Source organism: Macaca fascicularis, chromosome 2 (assembly GCF_037993035.2).
Source record: "Macaca fascicularis isolate 582-1 chromosome 2, T2T-MFA8v1.1".
NCBI classification, from domain to species: domain Eukaryota; kingdom Metazoa; phylum Chordata; class Mammalia; order Primates; family Cercopithecidae; genus Macaca; species Macaca fascicularis.
Window position 1 is genome coordinate 4,782,823 of NC_088376.1, and position 23,497 is coordinate 4,806,319.

The 23,497-nt window shown below is 44.0% G+C and overlaps 1 long non-coding RNA gene across 1 annotated transcript; it reads left to right on the top strand.

The window, feature by feature from the left end:
* Positions 1-19,453: 19,453 nt before the first annotated feature.
* On the top strand, positions 19,454-22,431 carry LOC135969481 (uncharacterized). Its single transcript, XR_010584742.1, has 3 exons — positions 19,454-19,604; positions 20,032-20,179; positions 20,503-22,431. It is a non-coding gene; the product is annotated as an uncharacterized lncRNA (long non-coding RNA).
* Positions 22,432-23,497: the final 1,066 nt, after the last annotated feature.

Sequence of the window (23,497 nt, forward strand, 5' to 3'; positions counted from 1 at the left end):
AATGTGGAGGAATTTTCCACTTCTCCTTGTCCTGATTCACCTTGGCGAACCAGTCTTTGGAGTCCCAGACTGGGGCAGGGAAAATCTGTTTCAGGTGGATTTTCCAGCCAGACTTGTACCCAAAGTGAATGGTCCTCTATGCTGTTCCCAGTATCCGCTGTCTCCCGTTGGCCGGGAAATGACTCTGTCCATCTGACTTCTGCTTTAGCCATCTTGCTCCAGGAGGAACCAGGCAGGATGTCAGGACAAAAGAATATCATAGTGACGTCAAAATCCTCACCTCAGACAGAAACTTAGGTGGGTGATACAGACTCATTTAATATGAACTGAAAAGCTCATGATGTTTTAAGCCGGACTTTGGGATCAAAATGTAGCTAAGACACAGTCCTTATCCTCAAGAGTTTAGACTAGTGGGAGGGCAGTTGGGCAAATATCAGCCTGAGCAGACTCCTGTAAAAGCTACAGGAGATACAGCAAGATTGAGGAGAGAAGTTTAGGCTGGATGGCTTCAGAGAACGCTCCCCAGACAAGGTGGTATTTGCACTGGGTCTTGAAGGATAAATGGAATTAGAGAGAGGAAGGAGAGGACAGGAGGAAGGGCCAGCAGAGGAACTTCTAACTGTAGTTAGAACGTCCTTGGTGCATGGGGGTATGGTACATAGTCTGGGATTGTTAGCAGGTAGATATGCAAAGAGGTGAGTAGGAGATGAAACTTGAAGAAAAGGGAAAGGCCAGGCCATGAAGGGCTTTGGTCATGGTGAGGGTCAGGACTAGACCAGGTAGACAGTGGGGAACCATCAAAGGATCTACGGCTGGGGAGAGAGGAGTTGGATATAGAGAGAACATGCAATAAGCCAGGTGAGGGATGGAGTTGGCCAATGTTAAGCCGGGGAAATGAAAATAAAGTACAGAATCAAGAGACAGCTTAGGAGAGAAAAAAATGATATTTTTGACCATGGGGAGAGGGAGAATTTAAAGATTTCCCCCAATATGTGCTGATCTCTAATTTAGACAATAGTTGGGGAGGTAGGATGATTGGGTGGTTACTCACGCAGGCTCCAGAGTCAGAGGGCCTCTGTTTGTTTCCCAGATAGTGACAGTAGTTCCTTAACTACCCTGTGCCTCCATTTTCTCCTCCATAAAGGGGAATGAACAAATTGCAGGGTGAAACTGTTAGCTATCGCTGTATTCAGAGGACTAGCATTTTTTTTGGTATCAGTTACTCCCAAGGTTCCCAAGAGTCTGGGACTTGGGACTGAAACAGGGTACACTGTGAAGGGGGGGCCCTGGTGCGTCACTTTACTCAGGAGAACGGGCCTCATGCTGCCCATTTAGACTCTCTATCAGGCAATGTATTCTGATAAGTGATAAAATCTTCTTTGAAAAAAAAAAATGCCTCTTTTGAAAATGAAGAGATCTAAAAAGGTGTTGTTTCTTGGACACTAAATAGAAATTTCACGGGAGAAATCACGGCCCAAGGGGCACTTGAGAATTTAAGATTTCTTGAAAACTTTGCAAAGTATCCTTTGCAGTCTCACTGTGAAATTATGAGTGCCATGATTAGTGGTGGTTTAAAAAATGATTATGATTTTCAAATACAGAATACATACAGAAAAGTTTAGAAAACATAAATTACAGCAAAACAAACTGTTATAAAACAAACATCTGCACAGCCACCACCCAGGACAAGTAACAAGGCATTGGACGCATTTCACTCCCCTTCCTGTCATAGCCCTTCCCACCAAAAATAACTTTTATCTTGACTTTTATGGCAATAGCCTCTCTGCTGTTCTCCCCTCCCTCCAGCTAAGTATGCACCTCTGGTCTCTAAACAACAAAACGTCATTCTGATTGTCTTTGACCTCCGTAGAAAGGAATCGTATGCATGTACTCTTTTGCGTCTGGCTTCCCTCTCTCAAAGTTAGGGGGCCACACCATCCCTGCTACTGCTGTTGGCATATTTTCACCACCACAATGTAAGAACACACCACCATTTACTTATCCATTTGACTTTCAAAGGGCATTTTTGTTGTTCCTAGTTTGGGACTATTTTGAATGGTGCTGCTGGGAACATTCCTATCCATGCTGTGCACTTTTCTGTTAGGATTTTCCCAGAAGTGGAATAACTAGGTTATAAGAGGTTGGCATATCCCCATCCTTAGCAGAAACCAGTAAGTAGTCTTCCACAACAGTTACGCCAATCCCTACTCCCACCAGCAGGGCCCCAAAATTCTTACCTTTCTCTATACTCACCAAAACCTGGTATCACTGAACTTTTCGTTATGGTTTATCACTAAAGGAGGCTTGAGGGGGCATCCCAGATGTATAATCCGAGGTTGGTGTGCCATTGGATCAATTTCAGATCTGAAGTGCTATAATATTTGTAAATAAGTACAATGAATTGCTTTTTCACAGGAAGGCCCAGAATAAAGCTTTACCATGCAACACATCATTATAAATTCCTGAATGGAGTTACAGAAGCAGACATATACTGGTGGGGCTGCTGGTGCCAAGAGGTGGAAGTGGAAGGAGATAAAATGGTGTTTCAGAAAAGTCCTTAAGATGGAAAGGGAGTCAGGGATGGAGAGAATGAAGGATGCTTTGAATGAGGATAGAAACCCTAAGGGGATAGCTCTGAAAAACAATTTAAGATTTTGCAACCATGTGTTAGTATGGGTCTGTTGGTTTTTTAAACGTACATGAATACTATTATTTCTGTTGTTCTTACTCACTTGCAATTTGCCTTTTCCTCTCAAAATATAAATCTATTTTATTAGTTATTATAGGGTATTTATTTACATTTGAACATCACATTTATTCATTCATTTATATTGGTGGCTATTGGCAAACAATGCTCAAACAAATGTATCTTTGTTTTCATAGAAAACAAAATTAAGTGGAAGCAAATATAGGAATTCTCAATGTTGGCTATAAGAATGTCTGCTATGTTATTTTCTGGACTCTTCTGTATATTTGAAATATTTCATAACTTAAATATGCTTTAAATTTAAAAAAACCAAATAGGGCACAGAGAAAAGAGAGAACTTGAGTGGGCAGGTCCCATTGTCTCACTGGCTGGGTTGACCAAGAAGTGCATAGAAACAACCACCTAGATGATTCGGCCTAGGGGTGGGGCTGGATGCAGGTTGGTGACCACCTTATGCTCCCCCCAAACAATGCTGTTCTGGAGTCAGATGGACATGGGTGGGATCTGATTCCTGCTCCCACAGATTAAATGCAAGACCTTGGGCAAACTGCCTCCGTTCTCAGCTTCTGCATCTATAAAACTAGGGGATTCAATCTACCAGGCAGAGTTGTTACAAAAATTTAATGTAATCATGTACATAATAAGCAGTTGTACCAATTTGGGTTTGATGAGGAAAGCAGAAACACTATGAGTGATATAGAATAAAGGATTTATGATAGGCATTTGGCCATCACAGTTGTGATGGAAGCCGGGGGAGTGAAGATCTGGATGGGAACAGTTGAAGAATCAGAGAAAAATCACCCACCAGGCCCCACAAAGGGAGGCAGGTAAAGAAGTCTGTGTAAGGCTTTGCATTTGATAGTGGCTGGAAGTTCCTGTAGGTCTGCAGAAAAGGCAGCAGAAAGAAAAGTTGAAACAAAAGAGCACTGGACAGGCTGGAACTCACAGGGACAAGACTCAATGCATGATGGTCAGCTCGGGTCACGTGGTAATGTGGTGGCATGGGGAAGCATTCAATCTTTTCATTTTTTTATTATTTAAAGACAGAGTTTCACTCTTGATGCCCAGACTGGAGTGCAATGGCATGACCTTGGCTCACTGCAACCTCTGCCTCCCGGGTTCAAGTGATTCCCCTGCCTCAGCCTCCTTGAGTAGCTGGGATTACAGGTGCCTGTCATCACGTCTGGCTAAGTTTTTTGTATTTTTGGTAGAGACGGGTTTTCACCACGTTGGCCAGGCTGGTCTCGAACTCCTGACCTCAGGTGATCCATTTGCCTCAACCTCCCAAAGTGCTGGAATTACAGGAGTGAGCCACCGCACCAGGCCAAAGCATTCAATCTCTATCAGACCCAGTAGCAAGTCAGCAGCTTTTCTTAAAGGGATAATAATTATCTGCAAAGCAAGATATAGTTTTGTCCAAACCCTAAAGGTCTGTGTGGTGACTTACCCCTCTAGGGACCTGTGCACAGTTCTATACAGCTTCCTTATCTGTCACAGATCCTTTTAGCAAAATTAGATGTGCTGACTCATTTAGGTGGCAGTGCAGCTTGCCTAGTAGGCTGAATCTATTGCAAAGTCTTCTCATTTTCTGGACTGCACTGAAAACTGGCAGCCTTTCAGGTTACTCAATAAATGAGTTGAAGTAGCATGATCAAATGAAGTTGCTTCCAGAGGTTCACTAGGCATTCTGCCATTTCCTTAGTGGTAAGAGAGGCCAGATGCTGCAACTTCGCCTTCATGTCGGACAGACTATATCAACATCCTCTGACCACTGGACCCATAGACATTTCACCAAAATAGCTGGCCCTTGAATTTTTGTGGGATTCATTTTCCTCCGTCTGCTTGCATTTTTCTTACCAAGGTATCCAGAGTACTTGCTATTTCCTACCCACCAGGACCAATTATCATGCTATCATCAGTGCAGTAGGCCTGTGTGATACTCTATGGGATGGAGAGGCTATCAAGATCCCAGGGATTAGATTTTGACAGTAGACTGGGAGTTAATATAGACCTGACGTAGAACAGTGAAGGTGTAATGCTGTCTCTGAAAGCAAACTATTTCTGGTGGGTCTTTATCAAGGTACAGAGGGTGGCAACAAAGCACTGGTCAGATTAAGAACTGTTAGAGGTTGTATTGGTTTCTTCAGGAAAAAAAAAACCAAAAAAAAAAAAAAAAACACCTGGGAAAGCAGCTGGAATTACAGTCACCATTCTAGTAAGTTTATGATAACCCACTGTTATTCTCCAAGATCTATGTATCTTGGCATGGGCCAAATAAGCAATCTGAATGGGGATGTGATGGGATTCACCATCGCTGTATCTTTCAAGTCTTGATGGTGGCACCAATTTCTGCAATACCCCCAGGAAGATGATGTTTCTTTAGTTTATGATTTGCAGGTAGAGGAGTTTCCACTGGCTTTCACTTGACTTTTCTCACCATACCCCATGGAGAAGGAAACCAATATGGCACTTCTACTAGTTGTTCGGTATGTCTATTCCTAAAATGACCAATTATGGAACTTGGAAAATAAATACAAGACACTCAGGGACACACCAAGCCCACTGAGAGATAGACTCAAGCCAAAACCTGCACTGATCACCTGATCTCCATAAACCCCTATTCTAACTGTGGGCCATTTTGGCATTTTCAGTCTCCGGAAATTAGTGTCAATTGAGAGCCAACACCCAGTAATTGCTAAAAGGTGTAGTAATTTTCTCTTTCCAAATGCATATCCATACCAGTAGATGTCCTCAACTTCCTTTGGGAAATGCTGGAAAAAAGATTGTATAAGTTTTGGGTTAAGTAGTAGGTTCCTTCCTGAAGGAATCCACTCCTCCTTTCATTTGACTAAGAACCGGCTCAAGTCTCAGAATTAATTAGGGATGTCATGATTCTCTATTGTGATCATCACCTCTTTCACCAGACCCAGAACTTTTCAACTTATGTAAATCAAGTATGACTTGAGTAGGCCACACGTCTATTTCAGTTTCAGGGATACCGTGATCAGCCTTCTGCAGGTCAAACCATTCTGGTTAATGTTTTGGCTCTGCTGTTCATTACAGTAACTACCTCATCTCTGGTGATTGAGTGTCTTCCAGTTGGCTTCTGATACCTGGGCATCCCACCATCCCCGTGAATTTGTGGAGTCCACTTAAGTGGCAGCAGTTTCCATGTCATTCCTGGTTATAGTTATTAGGTGTTTCCATGTCATTCCTGGTTATAGTTATTAGGTTCCATAGGCTCTTTACAGATACTGGGGCTCCCCTTTTGGTTTGTATACCATATCTCAATACCTTCATGAAGGAAGTGCTTTCTGGCCCCTCCTAGGGACATAATTAGAAAGTGATAGGCAAGCAGCCCTCACATAATAAATGTACCCCAGCATTTGGGTCCCCCTAAGCATTTGGGTCCCTTCCTCCATATCAAGAAAGTTCTAGTATTTCAATTGCCCTAGGAATAAGTCACCATTTTGTCTAGGTTTTAGTCAACGAAACAAACTGTTAGAATCACTCAAAGTTACTCAGAGTAATACACTGAATCCAGAATCTCTTTCCAGTGTACCTATATTGAAATATTTGGCCTAGTCCGGCATTATATTCCTCTTGCCCTGATTCAACATCATTAAGATCCATTTCTAAACATGTTTCTCAGGTTTCTGTGACTATGAATTGGAAAAATCTTGTAGTTCTTTTGATGTATATGACATTTTCACATGGATTGCACTTTAAACTTTAACCCCTGGAGCCTGCTGAAACTTGAGTCTAGTTATAGGTCTAGAAGCAATGAGAAGAATTGAGGGTAGGTAAGTCTTTTTTTTTTTTTTTTTTTGAGACGAAGTCTTGCTCTGTCGCCCAGGCTGGAGTGCAGTGGCGTGATCTCGGCTCACTGCAAGCTCCGCCTCCTGGGTTCACACCATTCTCCTGCCTCAGCCTTCTGAGTAGCTGGGACTACAGGGGCAGCCACCACGCCCGGCTAATTTGTTTTTTAGTTTTAGTAGAGACGGGGTTTCACCGTGTTAGCCAGGATGGTCTCGATCTCCTGACCTCGTGATCCGCCCACCTCGGCCTCCCAAAGTGCTGAGATTACAGGCGTGAGCCACTGCGCCCGGCCTGAGGGTAGGTAGGTCTTAAGGAGAATCAGTAGTTTCTTACAAGGCACCTCTGGTCATTTGTTCTGGTCCAGGCTCAGTGACAGGCCATTGCAGTTTCTTTAGGCAAGGCGAGCTCATTAGCTAGGAAGGAAGTGCTGCTTCTACTGGCAAAAAAGGCTCAGCAAAATTCAAGTTCTAACTCCCAGCTTCATCTGAATCTGCCCATATATCTCTACCCCAATCCTCAGGACCACATTTCTTCCTAATCAATGTGCTAATTTTACCATAAGATACTCTGTGAGGTTGTGACTTCAGTCTGCATAATTCTGCCCAAAATTAGACCTTGTGTTTGATTTTCAGAAATCTTGGTCCTATAGCTACAGGAACTAAAGATTTCCCTTAGTTAGTCTTTGCATTGGGAATTTAAAGTCATAATTTTTTTCTCCAAGTTCTTCAGTAACCTAGAAACTAACTACCAACATCTGTACCTTCCTTATTTTTGCTGAAATACTTTATGGAAGCAACTACTTGGTTATCCAAAGCCCCGCCTTCTATAGGCACTTAATTACAGGTATTCACAGGTGATAATGTAATTAACTCTTTTGTTACCACCAGGTCCCCTTTACTACTGGCATCCAAGTCATTAATGCTTTTAAATATAATCAGATCAGAGAGCCAATTCCAGAACCAATTCAGAGAACTTATCCTTTAGGTTTTCTTGCTCATGGTTTCATCAGGGAGGCAGAGTCACTCTTAGTGATATGAAATAATTTCTCATAGGAATTAGACTTCTCACAATAGTGGGAGAAGGATGCAGGAAGATAAGCTGGACCTGATACAGGAGAGAGCAAGGGCAACCTGGAACCTGTCCCTGTCTTTCACCACAACTAACCCTATAGAAAAGGCATGTGCCGGCCAGACGTGGTGGCTCATGCCTGTAATCCCAGCACTTTGAGAGGCCGAGGTGGGTGGATCACGAGGTCAGGAGATCGAGACCATCCTGGCTAACATGGTGAAACCCCGTATCTACTAAAAACACAAAAAATTAGCCAGGCGTGGTGGCGGGCGCCTGTAGTCCCAGCTACTCAGGAGGCTGAGGCAGGGGAATGGCATGAACCTGGGAGGCGGAGCTTGCAGTGAGCCGAGATCACGCCACTGCACTCCAGCCTGGGCAACAGAGCGAGACTTGGTCTCAAAAAAAAAAAAAAAGAAGAAGACGAGGTATGTGCTCTTTACCATAGGGGTGCACACACACCTGAGCTAAAACTCAGCAGGAGCTGCGGAGCTGCAGAGCCGACTGCTGCTCCATGCTAAGGAGGTAAGCAAGTAGATAAATGCTGATATCTGTTTGTGTGCATGAGCTGTGGTGGCACCTGTAACCCTGCACCAACCTTCAAGTGTTGTGATGGTTGCTCTGCTTTCCAAATCTCTTGTGACCAATCATAACGAGGGCCATAGAAAGAAGGAAAAATCTGGGAAATGTCCTTTGGGCTTAGGTAGGCTGACTCAGTACAAAACCACCAGAGCAGTCACTGTTTGGTAGCTCTTGTATAAGGAACTCAAGATTTAACCCAAGGACCAGTACCTAGAGGGAGAGGGTAAGAGAGAGGGATGGATAGGATCCGTGTAAAAATTGGATTATGAATTCGCTTAAATTAAGACTGTATGTGAGATTTTACCCGAAAGATCAGGGTCGAGAAAGCCAGAGGGGAGAGCAGGCTTTGCTCCAGAACATTTCTGTATTCAACAATGATAGTAACCCACCGTGGCATCACAGAGCTTTGTGGTTTGCAAAGTGCTCTCACACACATCGTTTCATTTGGAGTGGATTGACCTTCTGCTTCATTCACTAAATACTTATTGAGTATTTGTCCTATGCCAGAAACTGTGCTAGGCATTTTACATATCCTGTCTCCAAATATATTAAGATCTCTTTTATATTTCACTGTATCTCTGTGACAGATATATCACTGCTCTTTTACAGATTTTAAAAGTATGGCTATAACGTTGGAGATACAAGACCCTAGTTGGAATACAAGATGAACAGAACTTTGTCCCTGCTCTCAAGAACAGGTGTTGGCAAGCTTTTTCTATAAAGGGACAAGTGAGAAGCAGTTTAGGCTTTGTGGTTCCTATTACAACTACCCAACTCTGAAGCTGTAGAGAATGCAGTCCTAGCCAATATAAAAATGAATGTGCATGGCTGTGTTCCAATAAAACTTGACTTACAAAAACAGGCAGTGGGATAGATTTTGCCTGTGGGTTATAGTTTGCCAACCCCTGAACTACAAGGGCATAGGCTAAAGGAGAGACTACTAATTAAAACAGCTCATGATGAGACTATGTGGTAAAGGAGTCTACACAAAGGACTGTGGAGGCAGAGGGTGTAACTGGCTGGGGAATTGAGTGAGGCCTGGCAGCATTTCTAGCATCATGACCTCTTTGGTCCACATTTCCAGGTCACTGCCATCCATGAACCAGGAAATGGCTTGCAGAAAAATGCAGGGTGGGATCTGGAGCTTATGTCTTATCAGAACCTGTGTCTCCTTCCTGAGCTGTCTTCCTGTGAACTGAGCCTGTGGTGTGGGGGTTGTGGGTCACTGTCTGCTTTCCCCTCGTGTATCAGCCAGCCCTTATACTTCCTAAAACTCAGCGTCCCTTATCCTTATCCACAGCATAGAAGCTGTGGGCTTGGCCTGACACAGCCCTAGAATGACACTTCCTTGTATGCCAGCCTCAACTTCTGACCTGGAGCTTGCAAACAACACATTCCTAGTATGTGGTTATTAGCCTGCTCCTCCTAGAATGCCCTCTAGATCTGGCTCCTGCCTGAGGTATAAAATCATGCTTGTGGTTGAACTTACAGGTGGACTTTACAAGAAGGCTCAGGACAGGGAAGAACACTATAAAATAACAAAAACTGCCTCCAACTGGAAAGCAGTGTGTAAGGAGGGTTTGAGCAGTGACTAGATGACCATAGGAAGGAGAAATTCTAATATTTAAAAAGTCCCTGGGCTTAGGAGTCTTTCTGTCCCACTGTCCTATTTAGCTTTGTGAATGCAGACAAATTTCTTGAGCTCTCTTAACTTAGTTTCATGATTTGAAAACAGAGATTTCACATCTCTCATAGGGCTGTTGTGATAATTAAATGAGAATTCCATCCAGTTTCCAGCAGGCACTATCCTGGCATGCAGTTGACTCAAGACAGCATTAGAAAGACTCTGACATCAGATGGGCTGGGGTGGCCAAGTTGGGTGAAATAACTCCTGAGGTTTGTGGTTTACTTTCATATATAAATCTAACGAGAATTCCTTTCTTTAACTTATATAAAATTCTCTCATTAAGTCTCAGAAACAAAGAGATGTAACCTCAGGAGATCTCTTTGTGAGCTCCCTAAGACTGGACATAAATGAAGAAATATTTATTAACACAAAAGAATTTCATTTGGAGGAAAAAAACCATTGTAGGATTTTTTTTAATGCATAATAGTTTTCATGCATACAAGTCATTTGGGATTCTAATCAAGTGTTTCCATTTCAAACTGAATAAAGTTTTACTTTGTAAATGTCTATATTAACAAAGCTTTCATTGAGGTTCGGAGAGGGGGTACTTAAAATTTTTGCTTACCCCCTATTAAAAAGTATATATTACTCGAGGAAGTGGTATAGAAATAGATACCGATTTCTTTAAGTCCTACACAAAATAAAAGCATCTGACTTTGTGGGCAGAGGGAGGTCCAACTTGTTTTTTTGTTAATGCAGATGGAAAGAATCCCAAGAGACCAGTGAAGCAAGAAATTATCAAAGCTGCGGTATTTACTAAGTCACTTTGTGCCAGTGCCCCAGCAAGCTGCCACCACGGCTGCCAAGCCCTGTCACCCTTGCTGATCAGTACAGAGAGGGCCTCGCTGCGCTGGGTAGAGGAAGCAGGAAGTTCGCTGAACTCAGACGGAAGCAAAAGGATTCCTCTGGAGAATCTCAGCAGGTGGGAGAGCCTCTCTGCAGAGCGAGGCTCTTTTGACCCAGAGTACACACAATAGAGCCCTCTTAGGAGAGATTTTTTCCACAGGTTTCTTCTTGGCCCTCTGGATTTGTTCTAAGCTGGCTTTCTGTGCGTGTGAGTGTCTTGGCCTTTCTGGTTTTCTTTCCCTTTGGAACTTTCAGATCTTTCCATTGTGCACAACGTCCCTGTGAAAAGGCCTGAGTCACTCGGCCTCCAACTTTGCAGCCCCAAACATTCCCTCTTTGAATTAAGGTCACCTGGTGTATGTCCCCCGTGCGGTAGAGGGAAGGGCACTTTATTATCCGGGCCCTGGGCCCAAGGACCCCCTTAGGAGCATTGTCAAGGGACTTTTTCAGATGAGAGACTTTCTGTAAAAGACCGACAGGGACTTCTGAGGACAGATGACCTTTAAAGATCTTTTCCAATTCTTACTCTGGGATTCTAAAATGGTGTGTGGCCCCCACACAGTGTCATTTGAGCAGGAGCAGACAGAACTGGAGATGACTCAAAGGAGACATTAGAGCTGCCTTTAAGATCCTTGGAATATGGAAACAAGAAAGAGAGATTAGTCCGAGGATATGTGACCTCAGAAGGCAGAAATCTTGGCTGGAGTTTTATGACAGGATGGGAGTTTATAGTTGATCTAGGAAAGGAACTCTGATTTGCCAGTCAGATCCCCTGGAGTAAAGCCCAAAGACCTGGTTTTGAATGCTCACCACTGCCTAACATCTGTGTGACCCGGGGTTACCGACCTGACTTTGCTGAGCTTGTTTTCCTATAGGCCAAACAGTGATAAGACTTGCCTTGATTCTGCCATCCGGCTATTGTGAAGAGGAATAGGATAAGAGAAAGTGCTTGTAAATTCTGAAGTTCTAAAGATTTAATCCTACTGTCCAGCTCCCTAGTTTGATGGAGTAGATAACCAGAGTCTGGAGAAGTTAGGAAACTTACATGAAAGCACTCAGTATTGATCTAAGGTAGGAGCTGATAAGGCCTCATATCTACAAGAGATAATATATTGATCCCTAGCAGCTCCAGGATAAAAGCCTTTTGGGGGCACCTTGGGGCCATGACGCAGCCCCAACTTCCCCCTGGAGCTTCATCTCACTCCTAATTTTATTTTCTGATTATGAAAATTATATGTGCTCACTGTGTGGAACTTGTATAATACAAAAAGCACAAAGTAAAACACGTTAAAACATTTTAATAATTCTGTGATGTGGACAGACGTATCTACTGTTGAAATTAAGATATATTACCTTTTAGCCTTTTCTCTATGCATGTACGTATTTGAACATAATTGGAATACTTCATGCAAACTTTTGTATATTGACTCCTTTTTCACCTAATGGTTGGTTGTACACTTTGCCATTAAAATTCATTAAGCAGTATCAAATGCATAATTTTCCACTGTATAAGAGCATAACAGCTTGTAACAAGTCCTCTACTGTTGGACACTGAGGTTCTTTCTCGTTCGCTATAAACAACTGTGTCGAACATTCTTACCTGTGAGTTGTTGTTTTCCTGGCCTGTCTTTTAACTCCCAGTACCTTTCATTCAGTGCAGGTAGCTGTCCAAATGTCAAGAAGCGGGATCTGAAGCAAAACCTGCATACGACTCTACACAAATGCTGAAAGTGCCGCCTCATCAACAAGCAATGCTTCCTCTGGGTTCCTTGGCGTGATTTGGGCCATTCTCCAAAACTCTGTGCTTCTTGCCTTCTGTAGAGACGCACAAATGTTTGTTTGCCCCGAAGTGTTATAGGTTTATCCTGACAGTATGTGGCATATGATACACAGCTGAGGCCCTAAGCCCTAGTAACATATTTTAAGGTATTTTATTTAAACGTGTGTATTTTATGTTTTTATTTTTGCCCTGTGTTGCTTTCGGTGATGCTTAGAGTAATGAAGTTTCACTTGTCTTTCCTGATGTCAGTTTCTCACTGGACCTGGGTCCATGTCCTTATGAAGTGTCCTCCTCCTGAATCTGCCCTGCTCTGTGACTTGCTTTTGGCCACTAGCATGCTGCAGAAGTGATACCGTGTGATTTCTGAGCAGGTCGTAGGAAGCCTTGCAGTGTGGCCTGGGTCTTCGGGAAGGCTTGTTTGAGGAAAACCACTGTCATGTAAGAAGTCTGAGACTCTCACGGTGTGATGATTCTTAAATGAGTCACATGGAGAGGGCCACCTATCCAGGCCCCAGTTCTTCCAGCCATTGTTACCTGGACCCATGCCATGTGGGGGAAGAGGCCATCTTTCACCCCCAGCCCAGCTGAGTCTTCAGATGATCCCATCCCGGCCTCCAGTTGACTGTAACCAGACCCCAGTCAGGGACCACATAGGAACGGGACCCAGTCAGCCCACAGGCTGGTGAGGATGATAATCCATTGTTGTATAAAACCGCATTTGGGATGGTCTGTTGTATACTGCATAATCAGAACAAGACTCAATCCTTTCTTCACAGCTGGTAATCTTAAGCATTTATTAATTCATATTTTAGTCACATTATGAATTTTCTATCACAATAAGCATTTATTGAGCACTTTTTATAGAGGGACTGTGCTAAGTTTGAAGAATAAAAGACACATAGGACACGGCCCTGCTGATGTTTAGGTAGCTGTGGTCTAAACGAGGATGCACACACAAAGTGAAGACCCCATGGGATGGGATACACTGGAATAATGAACCTCACTGTGGACTGGTCGCTTTGCCAGGGGTGAGGTGATTCTGCCTATAAGGTAGGGAAGGACTTTCTGAAAGGGGGACACTGAGTTGCACCTTGAAAAATGCCCAAGAATTCACCCATAGACACAGTGGAAGAGGGGTGTTCCGAGGAAGGGAGATCAATGTGCAGAGAGACAGAAATCCCGGTACACTTATCCCCAACAAGGCAGAGAACAAACCTCTCCCCAGTGATGCCCTTCCTTGTTCCCATCCCCAATCTTTTGATAATAGTGGGAAATGTTTCAGAGTAAGGGTTGAAAATGGGGCTGGTTTTGCCACCCCTTAGTAAGTCTTGGACAGGATTCTCAACTCTTGGCACCCATTAAAATCACCTGGGAAGCTTTTGCAGAACTCCATTGTGGTACAACTACTTTAGAAACTGGTGTTATCCTTTAAAACTAAACATTTCCCTATCTTAGTAATTCCACTCCTAGGTATATATAGTAAACAGAAACACATACGTGCCTGTGTCAAGAAAAATGTATAGGTATGTTCAAAAACCACACTGTTTGGCCAAGTGCCCTAGTTCATGCCTGTAATCCCAGCACCTTGGGAAGCCAAGACGGGAGTATTGCTTGAGGCCAGGAGTTTGAGACCAGCCTGGGCATCATAGTGAGACCCCCATCTCGACACACACACAAAAGTTTTTTTTTTTTAATTAGCTGGGTGTGGTGGTGTGCACCTGTAGTCCTAGCTACTTGGGATGCTGAGGTGGTAAGATCCCTTGAGCCTAGAAGTTCAAAGTTGCAATGAGCTATGATTGTGTCGCCGCACTCCAGTACGGGCAACAGAGAGATCCTATGTCCAAAACAAAAACACAAACAAAACAAAAATACACATACACACATTATTTGTAAGATCTAAAAAATGCAAACAATCCATGTGTATTGATGGAATAGTTATATGCCATGTATGCATAGTCAGTGTCTTAATCTGTTCAGGCTGCTGAATACCTTAACTGGGTAATTCACAAACAACAGAATTTATGGCTCATGGTTCTAGAGGCTAGGTAGTCTAAGATGTAAGTGTCAACAGATTTGGTGTCTGGTAAGGGTCTGTTCATCATAGATGGCACCCTATTGCTGTGTCCTCACATGGCAAAAGGGACAAATAGGATTTTTCAAGCCTCTTTTATGAGGGTACTAATTCCATTTATTGGGGGAGAGCCTTTATAACCCATTCTCTTCCTAAAGCCCCCACCACTTAATACTATTGGAGATTAGATTTCAAAGTATGAAATTTGGGTGGGACACAAACATTCAGACCATAGCAAGCAGACAATGGAATACTGTACAGCAATGACAAGAAATGAACAACAGCGACCCAGAACAACATGAATGAACTTTTTTTTTTTTTTTTTTTTTTTTACAGAGTCTCGCTCTGTTGTCCAGGCTGGAGTACAGTGGCACAATCTTTGCCCACTGCAACCTCCGCCTCCTGGGTTCAAGCGATTCTCCTGCCTCTGCCTCCCGAGTAGCTGGGATTATAGGTGCACGCCGTCATGCCCAGCCAATTTTTGTATTTTTAGTAGAGATGGGGTTTTGCCATGTTGACCAGGCTGGTCTTGAACTCCTGACCTCAGGTGATCTGCCTGCCTCAGCCTCCCAAAGTGCTGCGATTACAGGCATGAGCCACTGCGCCAGGTCCATGAATGAATCTTAAAAATAAAATAGTGATTCAAAGAAGTCAGACACAAAGAGTACATACTCTATGGCTGCATTTCTAAAAATATCAAAAAGAGGCAAAACAAATGTGTGGTGTTAGAAATCAGGGGAGTGTTACTATCCTGGGGAGGAAGGAGAAGACCTAAAGGAACTTGAGGGGGACTTTGTGCTGCTGGTAGAGCTTTTTTTTTTTTTTTTTCCCTTCCTCTCGATCTAGGTGGTAGTTACATGTGGATATTCACGTTGTGAAAATTTGCCAAGGTTTTAATGTAATTATCTGATGCATATTATAATTAAAATGGAAAGTTTATTTTCAAAGTACAGAGCTTGGTCTCCACCCCTATGGACTCTGGCTTTATTGCTCTGTGGTGGAGCTCAGCCTTCTTAGTGGTGTAAAAGTTCTCTAAGTGATTCTGATGTGCAGTCAGGCTTGAGAAACATATGCTGTGCTTGATTAGTGTCCTCCCTCTTTGGGCTTGGAGAATGCTGGCCTGTTGTTTTCCCCTATTGGCCGGTCCCACTCAGCATTTGGTTATATTTAGATTAGAAACGTAGGAGAAAAGGGCCAGGTGTGGTGGCTCACACCTGTAATCCCAGTACTTTGGGAGACTGAGGTGGGAGGACTGCCTAAACCCAGGAGTTTGAGACCAGCTTGGGCAACATGGTGAGACCCTGTCTCTACAAAAAAATTCAAAATTTAGCTGGGTTTGATGGTGTGTGCCTGTGATCCCAGCTACTCTGGACGTTAAGGCAGGAGGATTGCTTGAGCCCCGGAGGTTGAGGCTGCACTGAGCTATGATCATGCCACTGTTCTCCAGCCTGGGAGACAGAGCAAGGCCCTGTCTCAAAAAAAAAAAAAAAAAAAAAAAAAAAAAGAAAGAAAGAAAGAAAGAAAGAAAGAAAAAGGAAAAGAAAGAAAGAAAAGAAAAGAAAAAAGAAACTTGGGAGAAAGGGCAGGGCTTGAGTCATCAGCATATAGATAGTCACTGTCTGAGGGTGGCAGAGTTGGGGAACATTAGTTAGAGATTGGTTGGAGATGGATCCCAGAGTTTGGGGTGATTTGAAAAGAAATGAACTAGGAGACAGCTATAGATTTAGAGAAAATGGGGAAACCAAGAAACAAGAGCACTGGATGAGGCTTCTTGGCAGATAGAGTAAGGTGAAGGTGTGAGGCACAGGGAGAGTAGGAAGCCATGGTAAGAGGATGGATTCAGAGGTTCAAAAGCTGGCAAAGCAGTGGCATCACAAATTGCCTTGCTCTCAGTGTGGCCTGCTCTCAGGGCTGCCCAAGCAAAAAGGTTGATGTTGACATAACTGCACATGCTTTTTCATTATCCTGCCTGGGCCAGCACAACCTTCGACCCTTTTCCTAACCACCTTATTGGCTTACTGAGTCAGCGGTTGTGTTCTGAATGTGAGCTCCAGGGCTGCCACCAGTGATCAAGCTTGGTAAATGGCTCCCTTTATAGGACTCTGGGTGGAAAATTGGAGGAGTTGTGGTTAGATTAGAATCATTTCCAACTGTGCTCTGTGGAAGCCCTGGAGACCACCTGTTAGGGGGCCAGGACAGGTTGGGGGAGAAGGGAGAAGACAACTGCCACCCCACTCCTCTGGATTTAACCAGAACGGAACTTTTCTGTTTTACACACTGGATTCTGCAGCTAGAAAAACCTGAAACTATGCATTTAATTATCACTAGGGTCCTTTCTGGTGCTAAGAATCTGAACTGCCCCTAGCTGCTCAGTTGGGCAACAAGTGAATTAAAACTCTTGGCCCCACTTTGAACACTGCTGTCTTCCCAGGGTTCTTCCTTTTCACCTTCCAAAAGCTGCCTCTCTTCCATCTTCTCTCCTCACCACCTCATCTTTAGAAGGAGACATGTTCGCCGGTGCCAGAGAGGCTCTCTGAAGAAACCAGCTCCCAGAGCACAGGGAAGCCGTGTCAGCGTGCTGCCCTGAGCACAGACTCCTGGAAGGGGTCTGCTTACTTTTACTATTGCACAGAACAAATGGAAAAGAATTTGGAACCCTTGCAAAGACCTACAACCAGGGCAGCAAGGACGGTGAGGGGAGCCCCGCTGAGGCCGGGGCTAAGATTAAAAACTGGGCTACTCTTTACTATATAAAAGGTAGCAAAGCTGGGACTTAGCGGAGTGCCTCAAAGTATCACCAAACTGAGGGACCAGAAAAGATTTTCAGCTACTCTTAGTAAAGGGTGTTGTTATTTCAACTTCCAAAAGCAAAATGAAGCTATAGCCTGCAAAGGAATGAAGTCACCTGTTCACAGACCCACAGGTGGAAAACTTTCTAAACAACATCGCTCAGCTTCCCACATTTGAGAACACAAACATTGAGGCCCAAGAGAAGACTTGCCCAAGGCTACAGAGCTAGTTAGAGGCAGAGTGTGTGGTTGGTGGAAGGAGCACCCGTCTATAGGGTCAGACAAGCCTAGGACAGATCAGAACTCTGTGTGACCATAAGCAAATTCAGTAACTGTATTAGCCTGTTCTCACACTGCTGATAAAGTCATACCCAAGACTGGGTATGTTATAAAGGAAAGAGGTTTAATTAACTCACAGCTCAGCATGGCTGGGGAGGCCTCAGGAAACTTACAATCATGGCAGAAGAGAAAGCAAACACATCCTTTACGTGGTGGCAGGAAGGAGAAATGCCAACCAAAAGCGGAAAAGCCCCTTATAAAACCATCAGATCTCACGAGAACTCATTCTGTATCATGAGAACAGCATGGAGGTAAATGGAGGTAACCACTCCCATGATTAAATTACTTCCTACTGGGTCCCTCCCACCACATGTGGGGATCATGGGAACCATAATTCAAGATGAGATTTGGGCGGGGACACAGCCAAACCATATCAGTGACCTCTCATTTTCTCATCGGTAAAATGGGGGTAATAATACCTACCTAGCAACATTACCATGAAGACTAAATGAGAAAATATTTGTGAAATGCCTGACACAAAATAGGGTTCACTAACCAGTAGGCATTATTAGAATAAGGTGCAAATGCCCATTGTATACATACGGTCCCTTTGAATGAGAGGGAGAAACTCACAGTGACAGGGCTGTGTGGGGCACTGTCTGGATCAGCCTGGGTGTTTAGGGGAAATACTACCCTTGGGGGTGAGATTTTTCTGCCGCTATCTTCATGGTTCAGGAGAGAGAGAGTCCCTCTTGTCCTTCATGAAGTTTTATGGTGACTTCTGTCCCAATTCAAGAGGAGCTTCTGAATACGTTTGGACAAAGACAACACATGAATCACTGCGGGGCCTCAATTCCCTGCTGAAAGACTGTGTTCGTTCATTCAACAAATACACATCTGAGCACTTACTCCATGTCAGACACTATTCTAGGTGCTGGGGATACAGCAGTGAACAAATAAAATCCTGCCCTCATGGAGCTTACTTTCTAGCAGACCCTGACAATTCACAGGAAAGTGGTAACAGGGCTGATGTCAGGCTCTGAGGCCCTTCTGTTCAGAAGCCTCTTCCCATACATTGCCCCAGCCCCTTTCTCTTCTCCCTTCCCACAGCCTCAGCTCTCTTCCCTCCTCCATTCTCATAATTCTCCTTTTCTAAGCCACTGCCCATTTACCTGGTGGATTTAAAGCAAATAGCAATTGTGTTAAGAAGCAGGAAATATGATACTTTGTACAATGATGAAGAAATCAGAAAAATTAAGGCTTATATAAATCTCTTCTCTAAATTGTGCCTGCATGCCAATTAATGGAGTTGCTTTTGCCTTGTGTCTGTTGCAGCTGATACATTTCTTTCTGAAAATGGCTGGGCTGCATTCGAAGGGCCCTCTCCCATCCCAGGGCTCAGGTTTGGGGTGTGTCTTTTACAGTAAACATAGCACCCCTGACCCCACCTCCTTTATCACTTGGCTCTGGCTGTGAAAAGAAAGAGAAGAAAAGTAGGTTTGTTTAGTGTGAACTCTTTTCTGAAGCCAACAGGGAGAACAAGATTTGAAACAAGAGGAGACTGAGCTGGGTTCAATGGTTAACCAGTCAGATTAATAAATGCTAGAAGGAGGAAATAGCCCGTAAGTAAAGAGGCAAGAAAAAATGTCTCCCCGTGGTTCAAAAGCCAACTAAAGTTTACCAAGAGCTGTGACCTGTGGTTAAAATGTCCTCAGAGGCCAACTCTCATCTGATTCCAACCTGAAGGCCCATTTCCTATCGGGAGAGCCATTTGGCTCCTCTCTAAGGCTCAGCAGCCCTGAGGTGTGGTAGCCTCACACTGACCCACGCAGAACTCAACAGAACCGTCCGGGCTGCAGACGTCTCAGGGTTCCGCCCCAACTGCATAGACTTCTTTCATGGAACCAGCTCCTCTATCCCCACAAGCCTTCTCCCCAACACAGTTTCTACCTAGAATCAGATGGAGAGCTTTAGACCAGGTGAGAACTTTTGATCAATGTAAATCGGGAGCACCAGGCTGTCCCAGCCTCTGCCCTGACGTGCTCTATGAGTTTGACAAATCCCTTAATCTGCCCATGCCTCTCTTTCTGTGTTGTTAACATGATGATGTTGGCCTACAGCAGTGGTTGGCAAACTTTTTATATAAAGAGCCAAATATAATATTTTAGGCTTGTAGACCGCATGGTCAGTATCTCTCTCAACTATCCAAAGCCACCATTGTAGCATGAAAGCAGCCATAGATGGGTTGTAAATGGGGGGGCGTGGTTGTGTTCTAATAAAACTTTCTTTACAAAGACAAGTGGTGAACAAGATTGGCTAATGGACTGTATTTTGCCAACTCCTGGACTAAATCTCTAAGGCTCTTTGCAACACTGAAGTACTTTACTATCCTGGATTGTTTTACAGAGAGAAAACTGAGGCGTGGTGATACTAAGTGACATCCTCCAACCCACTGAGCATGTTAGTGGCAGAGCTAGAACTCGACACCAAGTCTCCTGGCTTTAGTTCACTGTGGTTCTCAATCCTCCCACAGGCAGAACACAGACTCTTTTTGGCACATGAGGCTTACCCTGGCAACCGCTCTCCCTATGTGACTTGGCACAGGGGATCGGGGAAAGTGTAGGGAGGATGTGAGGGGTGGGGAGCAGTGCTCTCTCTCTACCTGTTTCAGGAAGGCTTTCTGGTTTGGTGAGAGCCCACACTTTGTTAAGTGAGATAAGGGACACTACAAGAAAAGGAGGGGATGGGTGGGCAGAGGACATCATGCTGCTTATTTTGAACCTGGGAAAACTGTTGCTTAGGAGAGGGAAGTCCTGCATGTTGCATGCTGTGACTTCATGCCTCCAAACTGCATATGCTGACCTCCTTTTCACCCAGATGGTGCTGCAGGGAGCAAGGCCCCACCAGTGTGTGCTCTTCCTATGTGTCCAAATTTCCACCAAAGAGGGCTCCTCCCAGGAGATTGGCTCCCGAGCCTGTTCTTCCATGGCAGAGGTGGCGCAGCTAGCCCAACGAGACTCTGTTTATTGTTATGCTTCTGCCACATGTGTGTAAATTTGTATGGAACTTGCTGTTCCTGGCTGAAGACCCAGGGAGCTTTTACGCTCTTAATCTGTTTTCCTCTTTGCCCCCAGCCTTTGTTCTTCATGGGAGAGGCTGTGGATAAGGTCCAATGGGGTGGGGTGTCACCTCTTGGGCTCAGAATCTCAAGGGTCCCAAGGTCCAGTCAGTGAGAGCCTTCTGTCTACATGCCACCCTGTCCCCTCTGTGTGGAGCCCTCAGCAGGACCCTGGCCACAGGGCTCTGGAGCAGCAATACTACCCCATGACAACTGCCATGACTGCTACCTCAAAAAGTAAGACAGTCCTGCCATCTGCATTCATGGAGCTCCAAGGAGAAGCTCAGTTCTGTTTGTTGTGACAGGATTTTGTAACAAAATTTGCATGAAAGACACGAAGCTCAGCAACTGGTTTCCGACAGAAGCATTTTCTTGCCAAATAAGGAAGTGAGATGATCAGAACTGGCTTTAGCATGAGCCTGGATTGGGGAACTCAGCTGGTTCTGGGTTCATACAACATCACCTGTGAAGGTATATGGAGTTCATAGTCAGACCACATCTTCTAGCTGCAGGTTCAGTTCAAGGTGATCCCTACCTGGAGTTCTAGACTACCAGGTCAGTTTTTGGAGGCTACTGAAGGTATGAATAAGTGGTCTGCAAATGCCCCAGCCCACTCTCACACATCCTAAAAGAAACTATGGCAGTTGGAGCCTGAGTTTTCTGGGTGACTGCTTCTCTATCTTTGTCTCTCTCTCTCCCCCACACCCCCCACACTCCTGCCAAACTCCTTTGCAAGGATTCCTGACCTATTTTTGCTCTCTAGCCCCTGCCTTTGCTGACAATGTCAGCCCCTGCTTTGAAAGCCCTTCCCTCTCTGGTCTGCTTCCATTTGTCCTGCAGCTTCCGAATCTCATGGCTGTCACCATCCCTTTCTTTGTGTTTCTGTTATTTATGTCCCAAAGCCCGTCCAAATAGTGATATTCTCCAGGGCAAGGATCCTCTCCAATTTATTATTATATCCCTGGATCCTCCTAGGACCTTTGGCATAGCTGTTGGAGGAGCGAGCAGATGAGTGAGTAACAGATCTTCTCCTCACCCATCCTCATAGGAAGTCCACGGACAGGTGTGAGTGGTGCCCCCCAAAGATACGTCCAAGTACCAACCCCTAGGACCTGTGGATGTGACTTTATTTGGAAGTTGGGTCTTTGCAGATGTCATTAAGTTAAAGATCGTGAGATGAGATCATCCTGAGTTTAGAGTGGGCCTTAAATCCTGACAAGGAGACAGAAAAAGAGAAGACACAGAGGCATACACAGGAGAGAGCCACGTGGAGCCAGAGGCAGAGACTGCAAAGATTAATCTACAAGAAAAGCCAAGAACTGCCAGAAGCTAGGAGAGAAGCATGGGATCAATTTTCCCATTCCTCACGCCTTTCACAAAAATTAAATTAAAATGGATCAAAGACTCAAATGTAAAGCTAAAATTATGAAAACCCCTAAAAGAAAAGATGGGATAAATCTTAATGACCTAGCATTAGGCAATAGTTTCTAAGATATGACTCCAAAAGCATGAGCAACAAAAGGAAAAAATAGTTAAGTTGGATTTCATTGATGCTAAAAATATTTGTGTTTCTAAGAACACCACCAAGAAAGTATAAAAGACGGCCAAAAGAATGGGAGAAAAATTTTGCAAACCATATATCTGATGAGGGGTTTGTATCTAGAATATATAAATAACTCTTAAAACTCAATAATAAAAAGACAATGAACACAATCTGAAAACGGGCAAAAGACTGGGTGCAGTGGCTCATACCTGTAATCCCAGCCCTTTGGGAGGCTGAGGCGGGAGAATTGCTTGAGCCCAGGAGTCCTCATCAATTTCTTTTTAGGCAGGAATGTTGTTGCATGCCTATAGTTCCAGTTACTCTGAAGGCTAAAGCGGAAGGATCACTTGAGCCTAGGTGTTTGAGGTCACTGTGAGCCATGGTAGTGCCATTGCTCGCCAGCCTGAGCAACAGAGACACCCTTTCTCTCTCTCTCTCTTTTTTTTTAAAGAAAGGCAAAAGGTCTGAAAGCTATTTCTCCAAAGACTATATACAATGATCAATAAACACATGAAAAGATGAGTCATGAGCTATCAGGGAAATGCAAATAAAAACCGCAATGAAATTATATAACACTAGATGGCTATCGTAAAAAAGACAAATAATAAAAATTGTTGGTGAGGGTGTGGAGAAATCAGAATTCTCTTACGCTGCTGGTGGGAATGTAAACGAGTGGAGAGACTTTGGAAAACAGTCTGGCAATTCCTCAAAAGGTTAAACATAGAGTTACCACGTAAGTCCGTTCTATTCTATTTCTAGGTATATAACCAAGAGAAATGAAAACATACACCCATGCAAAAATCTGTGCACAAAAGTTCATAGTAATGTTATTCATAATAGCCAAAAAGTGGAAACAACCCAAATGTCCCAGATGTCTATCAAGTGATGAGTGCATTAAAAATTGTGTTATACCCAGACACTGGAATATTACTCACAATACAAAGGAGGTGCGGTCTCATGTTACAACACAAATAAACCTTGAAAATATTATACTAAGTAAAAGAAGCTGGGTACAAAAAACCCCACATATTATATGATTCAATTTATATGAAATATCCAGAAGAGGCGAATCCATACAAGCCCAAAGTAGATTCTTGGTTTCCTGGGGCTGGAGATGGAGGAGATGAGGGAAGTAAGGGGTGACAGTGAAAGGGGATGGAGGTTTCTTTGAGAGGGTGGGGAATATATTTGAAATTGTATTGTAGTAATGG